Below are 10,082 nucleotides of genomic sequence, written 5' to 3' on the forward strand. Positions count from 1 at the left end.
CAGTTAGAATGATTTAGTTATGCTTTTTTGAAGACTACCGTTGAGAAATAGGAAAAAGCTATGCCGACGGTTTAACCGTCGGCACAGTTCTATAGTGGAAAAAAAAAAGAAAAAAAAAAGTTGTGCCGACGGCCAGACTGGTCCTGTGCCGACGGCCAGAACCGTCGGCACCACCAGCCTGTACCGACGGCCAATTTAACGCCGACGGTCATCCTCGTCGCCACGCTCCGGAGGCTACTGTGCCGACGGCCCCGACATTTGGCCGTCGGCACATCGCCTGGCCGTCGGCGTACGGCAATTCTCCCATAGTGACTCTGGACACTTAACAATGTTGCAAAAGTTGGGGTGTTACAATTGACCCGTCTGCAATTAACTATCCAGCAGTAATTATACAATAGTACGTAACTTTTTGATTTTTGTTTCATCATGCAGTGACACATCAGCAGCTCATTGCCGTTAATTTTCCAACAGTGCTCTTCATGCTCCGATGGTAATTCTTTGATGTAAAACTTTAAACTCAATAGTAACTCCACAACATTAATTATTCGGCAGTAATTATCCAACGACTCGTAATTTCTCAGCAACAGCCGTGTACCTCAAGATGAACGGTAGTTCCCGTTTCTAGTTTTTCCGCCATATATTTTTTGATGCTAATCTTTAAAAACCAACGGTAATTACCTGATGGTAATTCTCAAGTAGTAACTCTACAAGGGCACGTAGTTTTCTGATGGTATTTTCCCAGCACTATTCGACACACTTCGACGGTAGTCCTTCAGCGTATACCCTCAGCCTCAACATGAATTTCCACCCGTATTTATTCAACAGTAATTTTCCAAGGATGGGTAATTCCCGGCGTGATTTTCTCAGCAACAGTCACGTACCTCACTGACCGGTAATTCCCCCTTTGTATTTATTTTCCTAGTAATTTTCTAGATGCAAATCTTTGACTCTAACGAATCGTGGCATGCCACGTCAATCTTCCTAGTATTAGAAAAATGTAGTATTTGTGAAAATATATGGTATGTTTTTTGAAAGGTTGTAGTTAGGTTGTACGTCCACTCCTCTAACCAAGTCAAGTGAGACAACTCACTCCTTAGTATGGTGTGTTTGATTTGTGAGTGATGTCCCACTCAACAAGACATTTGGCAAGCTTGGCCTCACGAATCCGAAATTTACCGGCATCCATCCGTCCCTCTCAGGTCGGCATGCCTAAATATTTAGCTTCAAAGAATTCGTGTGTCACTTGTAGCATTGTCTTTGCCTCCTTGCATCCCTCTACTGGAACTTAAAACATATGAGAACTAGCTTTTGGTGCACTGTAACTACTCAAAGTTCTTAAGTTAGATGTACACAAATTCTAAGGCGTCTAGTACTCACGTCAAAATGTTGTTGCTTAACTCCAATGTCTGTCTACAAGCTAGGGCGGATCCTGGAACCATAAGCTCGGCAAGAATTTCTGTAAATAAGGGCATGGATCGGTACAGGTACTACCTTCTTTTCAAACATAAGTGTTGCAATTTTGTCTAGATGCGGAAGTATCTACACTTTTTGATGCATTTTAATATGTAGATGCGTTCATATCTAAAGAAACCCTGCAAAACTTATTTTGGAACGGAGGGAACAAACATCTACATGGGCTTGATGAAGAGTCGCTCAATAGTTTTCTGAAGATGCTTGCTGGCCGTGTACGCGTCGTTTCTGTTGTCGTAGATGAAAGACGCACTAAGGGCCAAGCTGATAATACGTTGCATAGCTGGGAGTAGAACACGATTTCCAAACCGTGCTTGGTTCAAAGTCCTCCATTCGTCTTCCATGAGTGAACCGATCCTTGCAATCGCCACGTCGCTCGTGACACTGTACTCGTTGATGTAACAATCCACGGAGCTTGCGACATCATTGTTGCACTTTCCACGCTGCATATTAGTAACACGCTTATTAAATAGCATGCATATGTTCTTGCTTACTAAAAATTCCTACTGCCAGTTTTCCATTCTAAAGCTCTATGTAGGTTTTACCCACATTTTAAAGTGCAAGTTGTGTGCTCAATTGCTGAAATTTGAATTTGACCTACTTGTATACTAATTTAATAGAAGTTTGCAGTGCAGATGTAACAACATTAGAGATGTTTTTCAATGTGCACATGATGATATCACTTTTTTGTCATGCAATACTCATCTTATTAACTGATTGTTCGTGAAACTAAGAATCTAAGATACATTTTAATAACAAAAGAATATTTTGCATGCATGAGTAAATTAACGTTGAAATACTTTGTACCTCAAAAGCAGCAATGTCGTTCATAAGACGCGTACAATTTTTCCGGCTGCTACTACGACATCAGGGACATCTGCTGTCCACTTGAGTGCTTGCTTCATTATCGTGTCAGCCATGCCCGCCATCATACTCACACATACTGTTGGTGCACCTACGGTTAGGCTAGTCAGATTCACCTGGTCTATAAATCTTGGCTTGTGATTCTTGTGAGACCATTCAGCTTCTTGGAGATAACCAGTCACATTATTTTGGACCTATAGGCACAAGAGAAATAACTAGCTGTTAATTATAGTTGTTCATTTTCCCTCATTTATTATGATGCCATTACAAGAAGCAAAATTGATATGACATAATGTACATGTTAAAAGAAAATCGATGGCTGCATATAGCCTATGTTAACTTTTTGAGAGATTCTAGATATATTATTGTATGTTGTTACCGCTTTTTTGAGATGAGCAATATCATAGTTGATATCAACTGGCATTTCACCCTCAATATTTTTGAAAGTCCTCAGCAACTCAATATAGAACTTCTTTAGGTACTCTGGCAGAAGAGAAACAGCACTATCATCCCATCTACATCACAAGGATTGTTGCACAAAATGGTTAGAAAAAGTGTTAGATTGGCCACTAGTGTGTTAATTCTATCTATATACTAACTGCACCCGGCCTATGGGTTGATCGATTGATCAAAGGAAATCATATAAAGTGAGACCAAACCTTTGTACGGCTTCATATAGCTTCCGACATTCCTCTATGGTACCATGGGTATCATATGTGTCATCTAAAATAGTTATTAGAAGCATCATCTTGGTGATGATAATGCGAGGGAGCTCAAAACATCTCTCGTAGTATATCACATAGGCCCAAGTGTAGCTCTCCACCACACGGTCACGAATATAACTTAATCCAATATGATCATAAATATTTTTCCACCACCTGCTAATTCAAGCAGAGTCATTTGAAATAGTAATTTCGAACACAATGTACAGACATAACTTACCTAGCCCTAATAAGTGTCACCATATTGTGTTCATTAATGTTAAAAGCATGTTACTTCACTAGTTCATTTTATACTAGACACAATTTAGTACTGGACCGGCTTGTGCAGTCTTTGCTGTAAGACTGCTCATAGTGGGAGTAACATAGCTAGTAACATCACACATCTCATGACATTTTGGTGACATGGCATGCGAATAAATGAAGAAAGAGAGTGAGGTGGTAACTAGCTATGTTACCATAACATCACACATTCCAAGGCAAAATGAGTCTACAACATAATAAATGACACAATGCATGACACCACATATAAATTACTACCCACTATGAAGGTAGTAACCTAGACTAGTAACATATACCATGTTACTAGTCTAAGTTACTTCCCACTATGAGCAGCCTAATAAGATCCTCAACCAACACCAGTAATTAATAATGACATATGGTTTCTAAGAATAAAATTAATACAATAAATGACATAGTTGGTCCATCATTCAGCTGACTGAGATAATTCAGGTTATCAGGTACCGTAGTCTCTGTGAAATCTTCTGCAATAATAATCTAATCAATTTTAGATTTACACACTAAATCCTAACCTAGGGAACCCTATCCCCTCCCGCCCCTGCTGAACCTAGCAACCCTACCAACTCCTTCTATTCCCGTTCATGTAATCTTTGTTTTTCACTATGCACCACCACCACCACTAGATCCCATTAGCATCTCCCAGATCCTACCACCCTCTCAACACTTGTTTCCCCCATTTCTCTCTCTCTCAATCCCTCTGTGTGGGTGTGCATCACAAAGTTCAGCGAAGGCACCTCTACATCATCTCCTGTATTGTTGCCCTTCTCTCCATCCAAGAAAAGCCTCATCGCGCCACCAACTCAGGAGATTTTTTTTTCAAATGGGGAAAATATCACCTCAGCTTCTGCATCCAAGGGATGCACACGGCTTTTTTATTAGATTATTCACAACACCTTCTAAGAGCAATAAAAAAGATCAAACTCGAAGTCACATCGCTAAACCTACAGAGGGATGAAGGGGGTGACAATACACCAACTGACCTCATCCAAAAAACCAAATGCCTTTCCGGGCCGCCCAATAGTAGATGAGAAACACATCCAATCAAGCAGACTCTCAGCGCACGCCAACGCACACACCACAGAAGTTGCTACCGTCGTCTTCCTCGACTCCATCTTCAAGAGGGATCATCGCATTGACCTTGCCAGGCCTGCCATCGATGCCGCCACGGCGCCAGACGACACCACCATCCTGCGCGCGTCCATCACACTGCGTCTGTCTCCGAGACACCACTGCACCATGCCGCGGAGACTCGACGACGCCGGCACAGTAAAAACACACCGCTCCACCTCAGCACCACCACCATCCATTGTCTGCTCCAAAAACGATGCCCCCAACAGGTAGAACGGCGTTGCGCGTTGCCATCGTCCGATCCGGGAGACCTGGGTCTAGGGTTTCCGCTGGAGCAGCCCAGGAGAAGAACGCAGACTGCAGAGACAGTGCCTTCAACAAGGTAACGACGAACATGCGCTGCCATCATCCGCCATGACCAAAGTAAGGGCCGGCTTTCACCGGCAGCTACGCCTCGCCATCGGGAGCTAGACGACGGATCGCGAGATCCGCCAAAGCTAGCCACACAACTAGCTGATCTCCTCCGACGAAAGAGAAGACCACCACCGCCGTGCCTAGAGTAGATACTCTAGGCGCCCTCGTGAAGCGGAAAGGACACAACCGAGGACCGCACGCCGCTGCCCACAGGAGCCCGCTCATCCCCTCCGCCCGAGCCCCATGGGGACCCGACCAGATTGAATGGTGCCGCCGCTGCATCTTGCAGCCACCGGATCGGCTGTGGCCGCCGTCCCTTCGCTGCACCTACGCCATGAGAAGAGACGACGAGCGCCGTCATCGCCGTCAACTCGGCGCCAGGAGGGACGTCCGCCGCCGCCACCACACCGCCTAGGCTTTGCCCGACGATGCTCCCGGCGGCGGCGGAAAGGAGAGCACAGGAGGAGGCCGGAGGAGCGGAGGGTGGGGGCGCTCCGGCGGCGGCGTGGCGCCGCCTCGTGGGGGCGTTTTAGGGTTGGGAGCGGGGAAGGGTTGTGCAGATCGGAATCACCAACTCAGGAGATGTGATGAAGAAGAGATAGTGTATGGCCCTGTGGAGGCACACCTTGGATGAGGATTCACTACTCGTCCTTGCTGCTTCCGAAGACAAGGAGGCTTCACCCGCCTTTCCCCCTTCCTCGACATACCCGTGGCATGCGCTACCGCTGCCACGAGTTGCTATTTTGACCTTTTTAAAGAAATCTTTGTGTCTATTTTTTGAAGGATTTAGAAATCCTAAAGTAGTTAATATCAAATAATAGTGTAGGAGAAGGAGGATGCATTCCTCAATTCAAGTGATTTAGAAACCTCAAGTTTTGTTTACTCAAGTGTGGCTCTCATTTTCACGTGCACCTTGAACAAAAAATTAAACAAGGTGGGGCTAAATTTTGAACCTTAAGACGGACATGTTTTCTAAGGTTGCCAACATAACGGTATATATTGAGTGTCGGTTATTGACCTTGTGATGATATTTCCAGAGTAGAGCTCCACCATCCTTGATTAGGTTGTCAAGAGGAACTCAAGGGGTTTCTATATTTACTTTTCTTCTTTACCTCCTATGTTGGACGGCATTGCTATTCTAATCTTGACTACTAATTTGGGAATTGTGATGTGAATGTTGCATTCTTAATTTATGTGAATGCATATATGATCTTGTGATTTTACTGTGAGGTATGTTGAAAATCAAGCTAGCTATCATTTTTTGTGAAATTGATCTACGAATATTATAGTCAGTTTTACAACATGGGTCGACTCTGGCTCTGTAATCTTATAGTCGGCTTTGGCTAGAAGATTGACTCTGATTGCTCATATTATTGTAGGATTTTGTTTGGAAACCTACCGATTGTGATATTTCCCAACATGGTTTGAATATCAGCTCTAATAAGATGGAGTAATAGCTCCAATTTTCACGGGTTGACAATATTGACTAATTAAGGTCGGTTTTACAGAACTGCCCGTAAAGCCATATTCTCTACTACTGTTATTTTCATTGCAGTTTTCTTCTGCCCATCATGCATACACAATACTAAAGTATAGGTAATCGAAATTGCAAAACATATTAAAAAATAGTTACTAACTATAGCCACATATCCTCATTCAATGCATTTAATTAAATAAAGAAAAATGATCGAAATATATGCAAATAACTACACTCTTGAGTTTTTCAATAGACATACATATCTTCTCGAGTCAAGTAGTGGCATTACGCTTATAGAAACTCTCAGTGTATGTGAAAGAAAGCTTGTACACCTCAGATATTTATTTATTTATTAGTTTTCATCTTTTTTACTTAGTTGATGAAGATAAAAGAGAACAAAAAACATACTCGGTAATAGCTTTGAGCTCCTTCAAATGGACATGTTGCAGTAGGTTGAAATCTAGTTTTGCGAGCTCAAGTAGAACTGGGTTATGCCCTTCCTCTTCTCCATACTCTGAGATGTAGTGCAATGTTTCCACCCTCTTGCAGCTCCTTGGCAATGATCTATGAAGAGCGCGTTTGACTTGCTGAGCAAGAGGGGACATGAGACTACCACTCAGTAATTCAAGATGATGCCTTGCAAAAGATATGGCTTCTTCAAGCGCTGGTTCACCATGGATAAGAAGATGAGCTGCGTTATATAAACTCAGTAATCCGTTTGGTTGACTAGTTATATCCTTCTTGAAGGTTCCGTCTTCACCCTTGAATTTGTTGAAAACATCTGCAAGATCCATATAAAAATTAATTTATTTATTTTCTAATTTTATCTACCAATGAGAAACTTTTATAAAATATACAAGCAATCATCAAAGTAAAAGAAGTTTGACCAAGTGTTTTCCAGAAAAACATATATTTATGAGCATGACTACAATGAATATAGTAATAAGGTCCATAAGTCAACTATGTATTACTAGGAATCATGTGGCTTTGATAGGCACCGATGTTTTTTGTTGCTGAGATGTAGATGGATCTTCATATATATATGTACTTATACATTACCCGGAGATACCCAATGTCCATGCTCCCTAAGCAAGCGAAACCGAAGAGCCTCTTCATGCAGGCTGGCTGAGCTAGTAAGTTTGTTCTCAAGGGTTTTGCTTAAAGTATTGTGGATCTGCTCTTCGAAGAGGTGATCTATTCCGAGATGTTGGAGGGTATCGAGCAAGAATATTCCATTGGTGCTATTGCTACGGTTAAACATCATGTGTACGTCCTCCTTCAGCTTGTCGGCTCTCGTCATCATCCATTCCTCTGACCTCTGCCATGCAGGAATCGATCAATCAAAACAGCAAATTCGAAAAGAGGCAGCCCAGCCTTCGCATTAATTGATACGTACAGCCTTTTATTAATTTATTTAGTAGTTCAGCAGAGTCTTTCAAGTGCTTGCAAAACATGCGGGTAGGAGTCTGTAAATTAACCAAGTTGTAAACCCGGCCAGATGCTAAATAACGGGCTAGGATTTCATTTGTGTACCTGCTGTGGCTTTGGCTCGTACTCGATGAAGAAGTCGCCCCATGGCGAGGGCTCAAACTCAGAGCCTAGCTTCTTCTCAGAAGTGGCAGCAGTGCCGGAGGGCGCCATGCATGTACTCCCCATATGCGCACGTGCTTTACTCCAGCTAGCTGGCTAACAACAGCGTGCTTTGGGAGCCAGAGAGATCAACGTCTTGTCTTTAAATACTCCTATTACGCCCCCACAGAAAAGAAAAACTCTTGGGACATTTTACTCTAAATTTTGTGTGGCTGTTCGAGAAGAAAACCCTGGAACCAAAAACACACGTGAGAGATTCTGAAAACGTTATCGTTCGGGAAACCAATCAGCTTTCCATCTTCGGTCGTTTCTCTAATGTTAAGTACAATTGCGAGCCGGCAGCCTGAGCTCGTCCATTCTTTTCTTATCAGTTCACCCTTGCCTTATCATCGAGAACAAACATAATTATGGCTACCTCTGTGTTGATCGTACTCTATTCACCTCCAACCACACAACTCGCTAGCCCTATCTACGTGAACTGCACACAGGCTCCATTGCGAGGAATCACTGAAAAATTGTGCCGATCAGTAACCGTAAACGAGCCAAAACTGGGAAAAAAGAATCGGGCCGAGACCGAAACCCATACTCGGCCTGTATTTGTAGGGGCCGACGGATCGAACCGAGCGCAGCCCGAACACAATCTCTAGTTTGCGCGCGAGGGAAGTTTCAGCTCCTCCCAACCACCGCCGCCGATCTGCGCGCCCTCACCTTCCTCTGCGCCGCCGTCATCCGATTTCTCCACCATGAGTCTCGAAAAAAATGAGTCTCGAATCGACCCAGCCGGCCGCAGTTGCTACCCCGTAGGCCCCGCCACCCTCTCCCGCGGTCGCCGGAGCTTCCGCCGCTCCACCAACCACCCCGGCGACCCCGGCGACCCCCGCGGACGTAGCTACCACGGTCTCGCCGACGAGCGTGGTGAAGCGGCGGCGCGCGGGAACGCATGTGGTCCCGCAAGCCGGTGCCGCGGCAGCCACAGCTGATGTCACGGCGGTCGCAACGAAGCCGAAGGCATCCCGCGCCAGGCCGAAGAATTCGGCGCCCAAAAGGGCGAAAGAGAAGGCGACGACGAGTCGTGGCACCCCGCCTCTATTCCCCTCCCTGCCTACGCCGCCGCCACCGAAAGCCACCGCGAACGTTGCCCATGACGTGCTCGACGATAGATCAACAAGGTACACATTACAACTCTTCTTCGATTTTTCATTGCGAGTAGATATTGAGGCCGCGCACTGTTAGGAACGAGAACACCTCGTACATGGAGATGTTGGATGAGGTAACATTACCCCACTTCCTCCGCTCGACGCTGGGATCGGCGGAGATGAGGACGACGCGGATGAAGGGGAAGAAGGGGACGAAGGGGAAGAACATGAAGGAGACGAGGGTGTGGTCGAGGTGGAGGCCGATGGAAAGAGGAAGAAGAGACGGGCGAACAACTACACGGAAATAGAAGACGCCACCTTGTGCCAAGCTTGGGCCGCCGTGGGGATGGATGCGGTCTCGGGCACCGATCAAACAGGGAAGCGCTACTGGCAACGCATCGAGGACAAATTCCATAAACTGATGCCGCGCGTTCGCCATCCTGTCGATCGCACATACCGATCCCTCCAGAGACGTTGGGACGCGATCAAACCGGCCTGCAGCCGGTGGGCAGCAGCAATGGACCAAGTGGTGTCGAATCCTCCTAGCGGCGCAACTGTGGACGAATATGTGAGTGAATATGTTTGTACAACTGTAGTTTCGCTTTGGTGACCACATATTGACGATTTGTTGTTTCCTTTTGCAAATGTAAGACCGCATTGCCGATTCTAGGTACAGAGACATGGTCGGCAGCAAGGGCAAGAGCTTCACCATGCGGCATTGCTATGATGTGCTTCAACATCTCCCCAAGTGGCAATTGAGGGACGAAGAAGTAGCACCCAAGAAAGCTGCAATGATTCCGCTCGACGACACCGAGGACGATAAGGAGGGCTGGAACGTTGACAAGCCGGAGGGAAACAAGAAGGCTAAGGAGAGGCTCAAGCTCGAGGGGGAGGCTGCATTGTTGAGGGAGAAGTTTGATCAAATGATGAAGTCCAAGGAGGTGATAGCGGCCAAGACTTTGGAGACCAATCTTGTCATCATCGAGAAGAAGAAGGAGGTGAGTCTTGCCAAGGTTGAAGCCAACCGAGAGGAAGCAAGGAACA

The 10,082-nt window shown here is 45.3% G+C and overlaps 1 pseudogene; it reads right to left on the bottom strand.

Annotated features, from left to right (window-relative positions):
• Nucleotides 1-1,425: 1,425 nt before the first annotated feature.
• LOC127337096 (tau-cadinol synthase-like) lies at nucleotides 1,426-8,030 on the bottom strand (annotated as a pseudogene).
• Nucleotides 8,031-10,082: the final 2,052 nt, after the last annotated feature.

Source organism: Lolium perenne, chromosome 2 (assembly GCF_019359855.2).
Source record: "Lolium perenne isolate Kyuss_39 chromosome 2, Kyuss_2.0, whole genome shotgun sequence".
Classification (NCBI taxonomy): domain Eukaryota; kingdom Viridiplantae; phylum Streptophyta; class Magnoliopsida; order Poales; family Poaceae; genus Lolium; species Lolium perenne.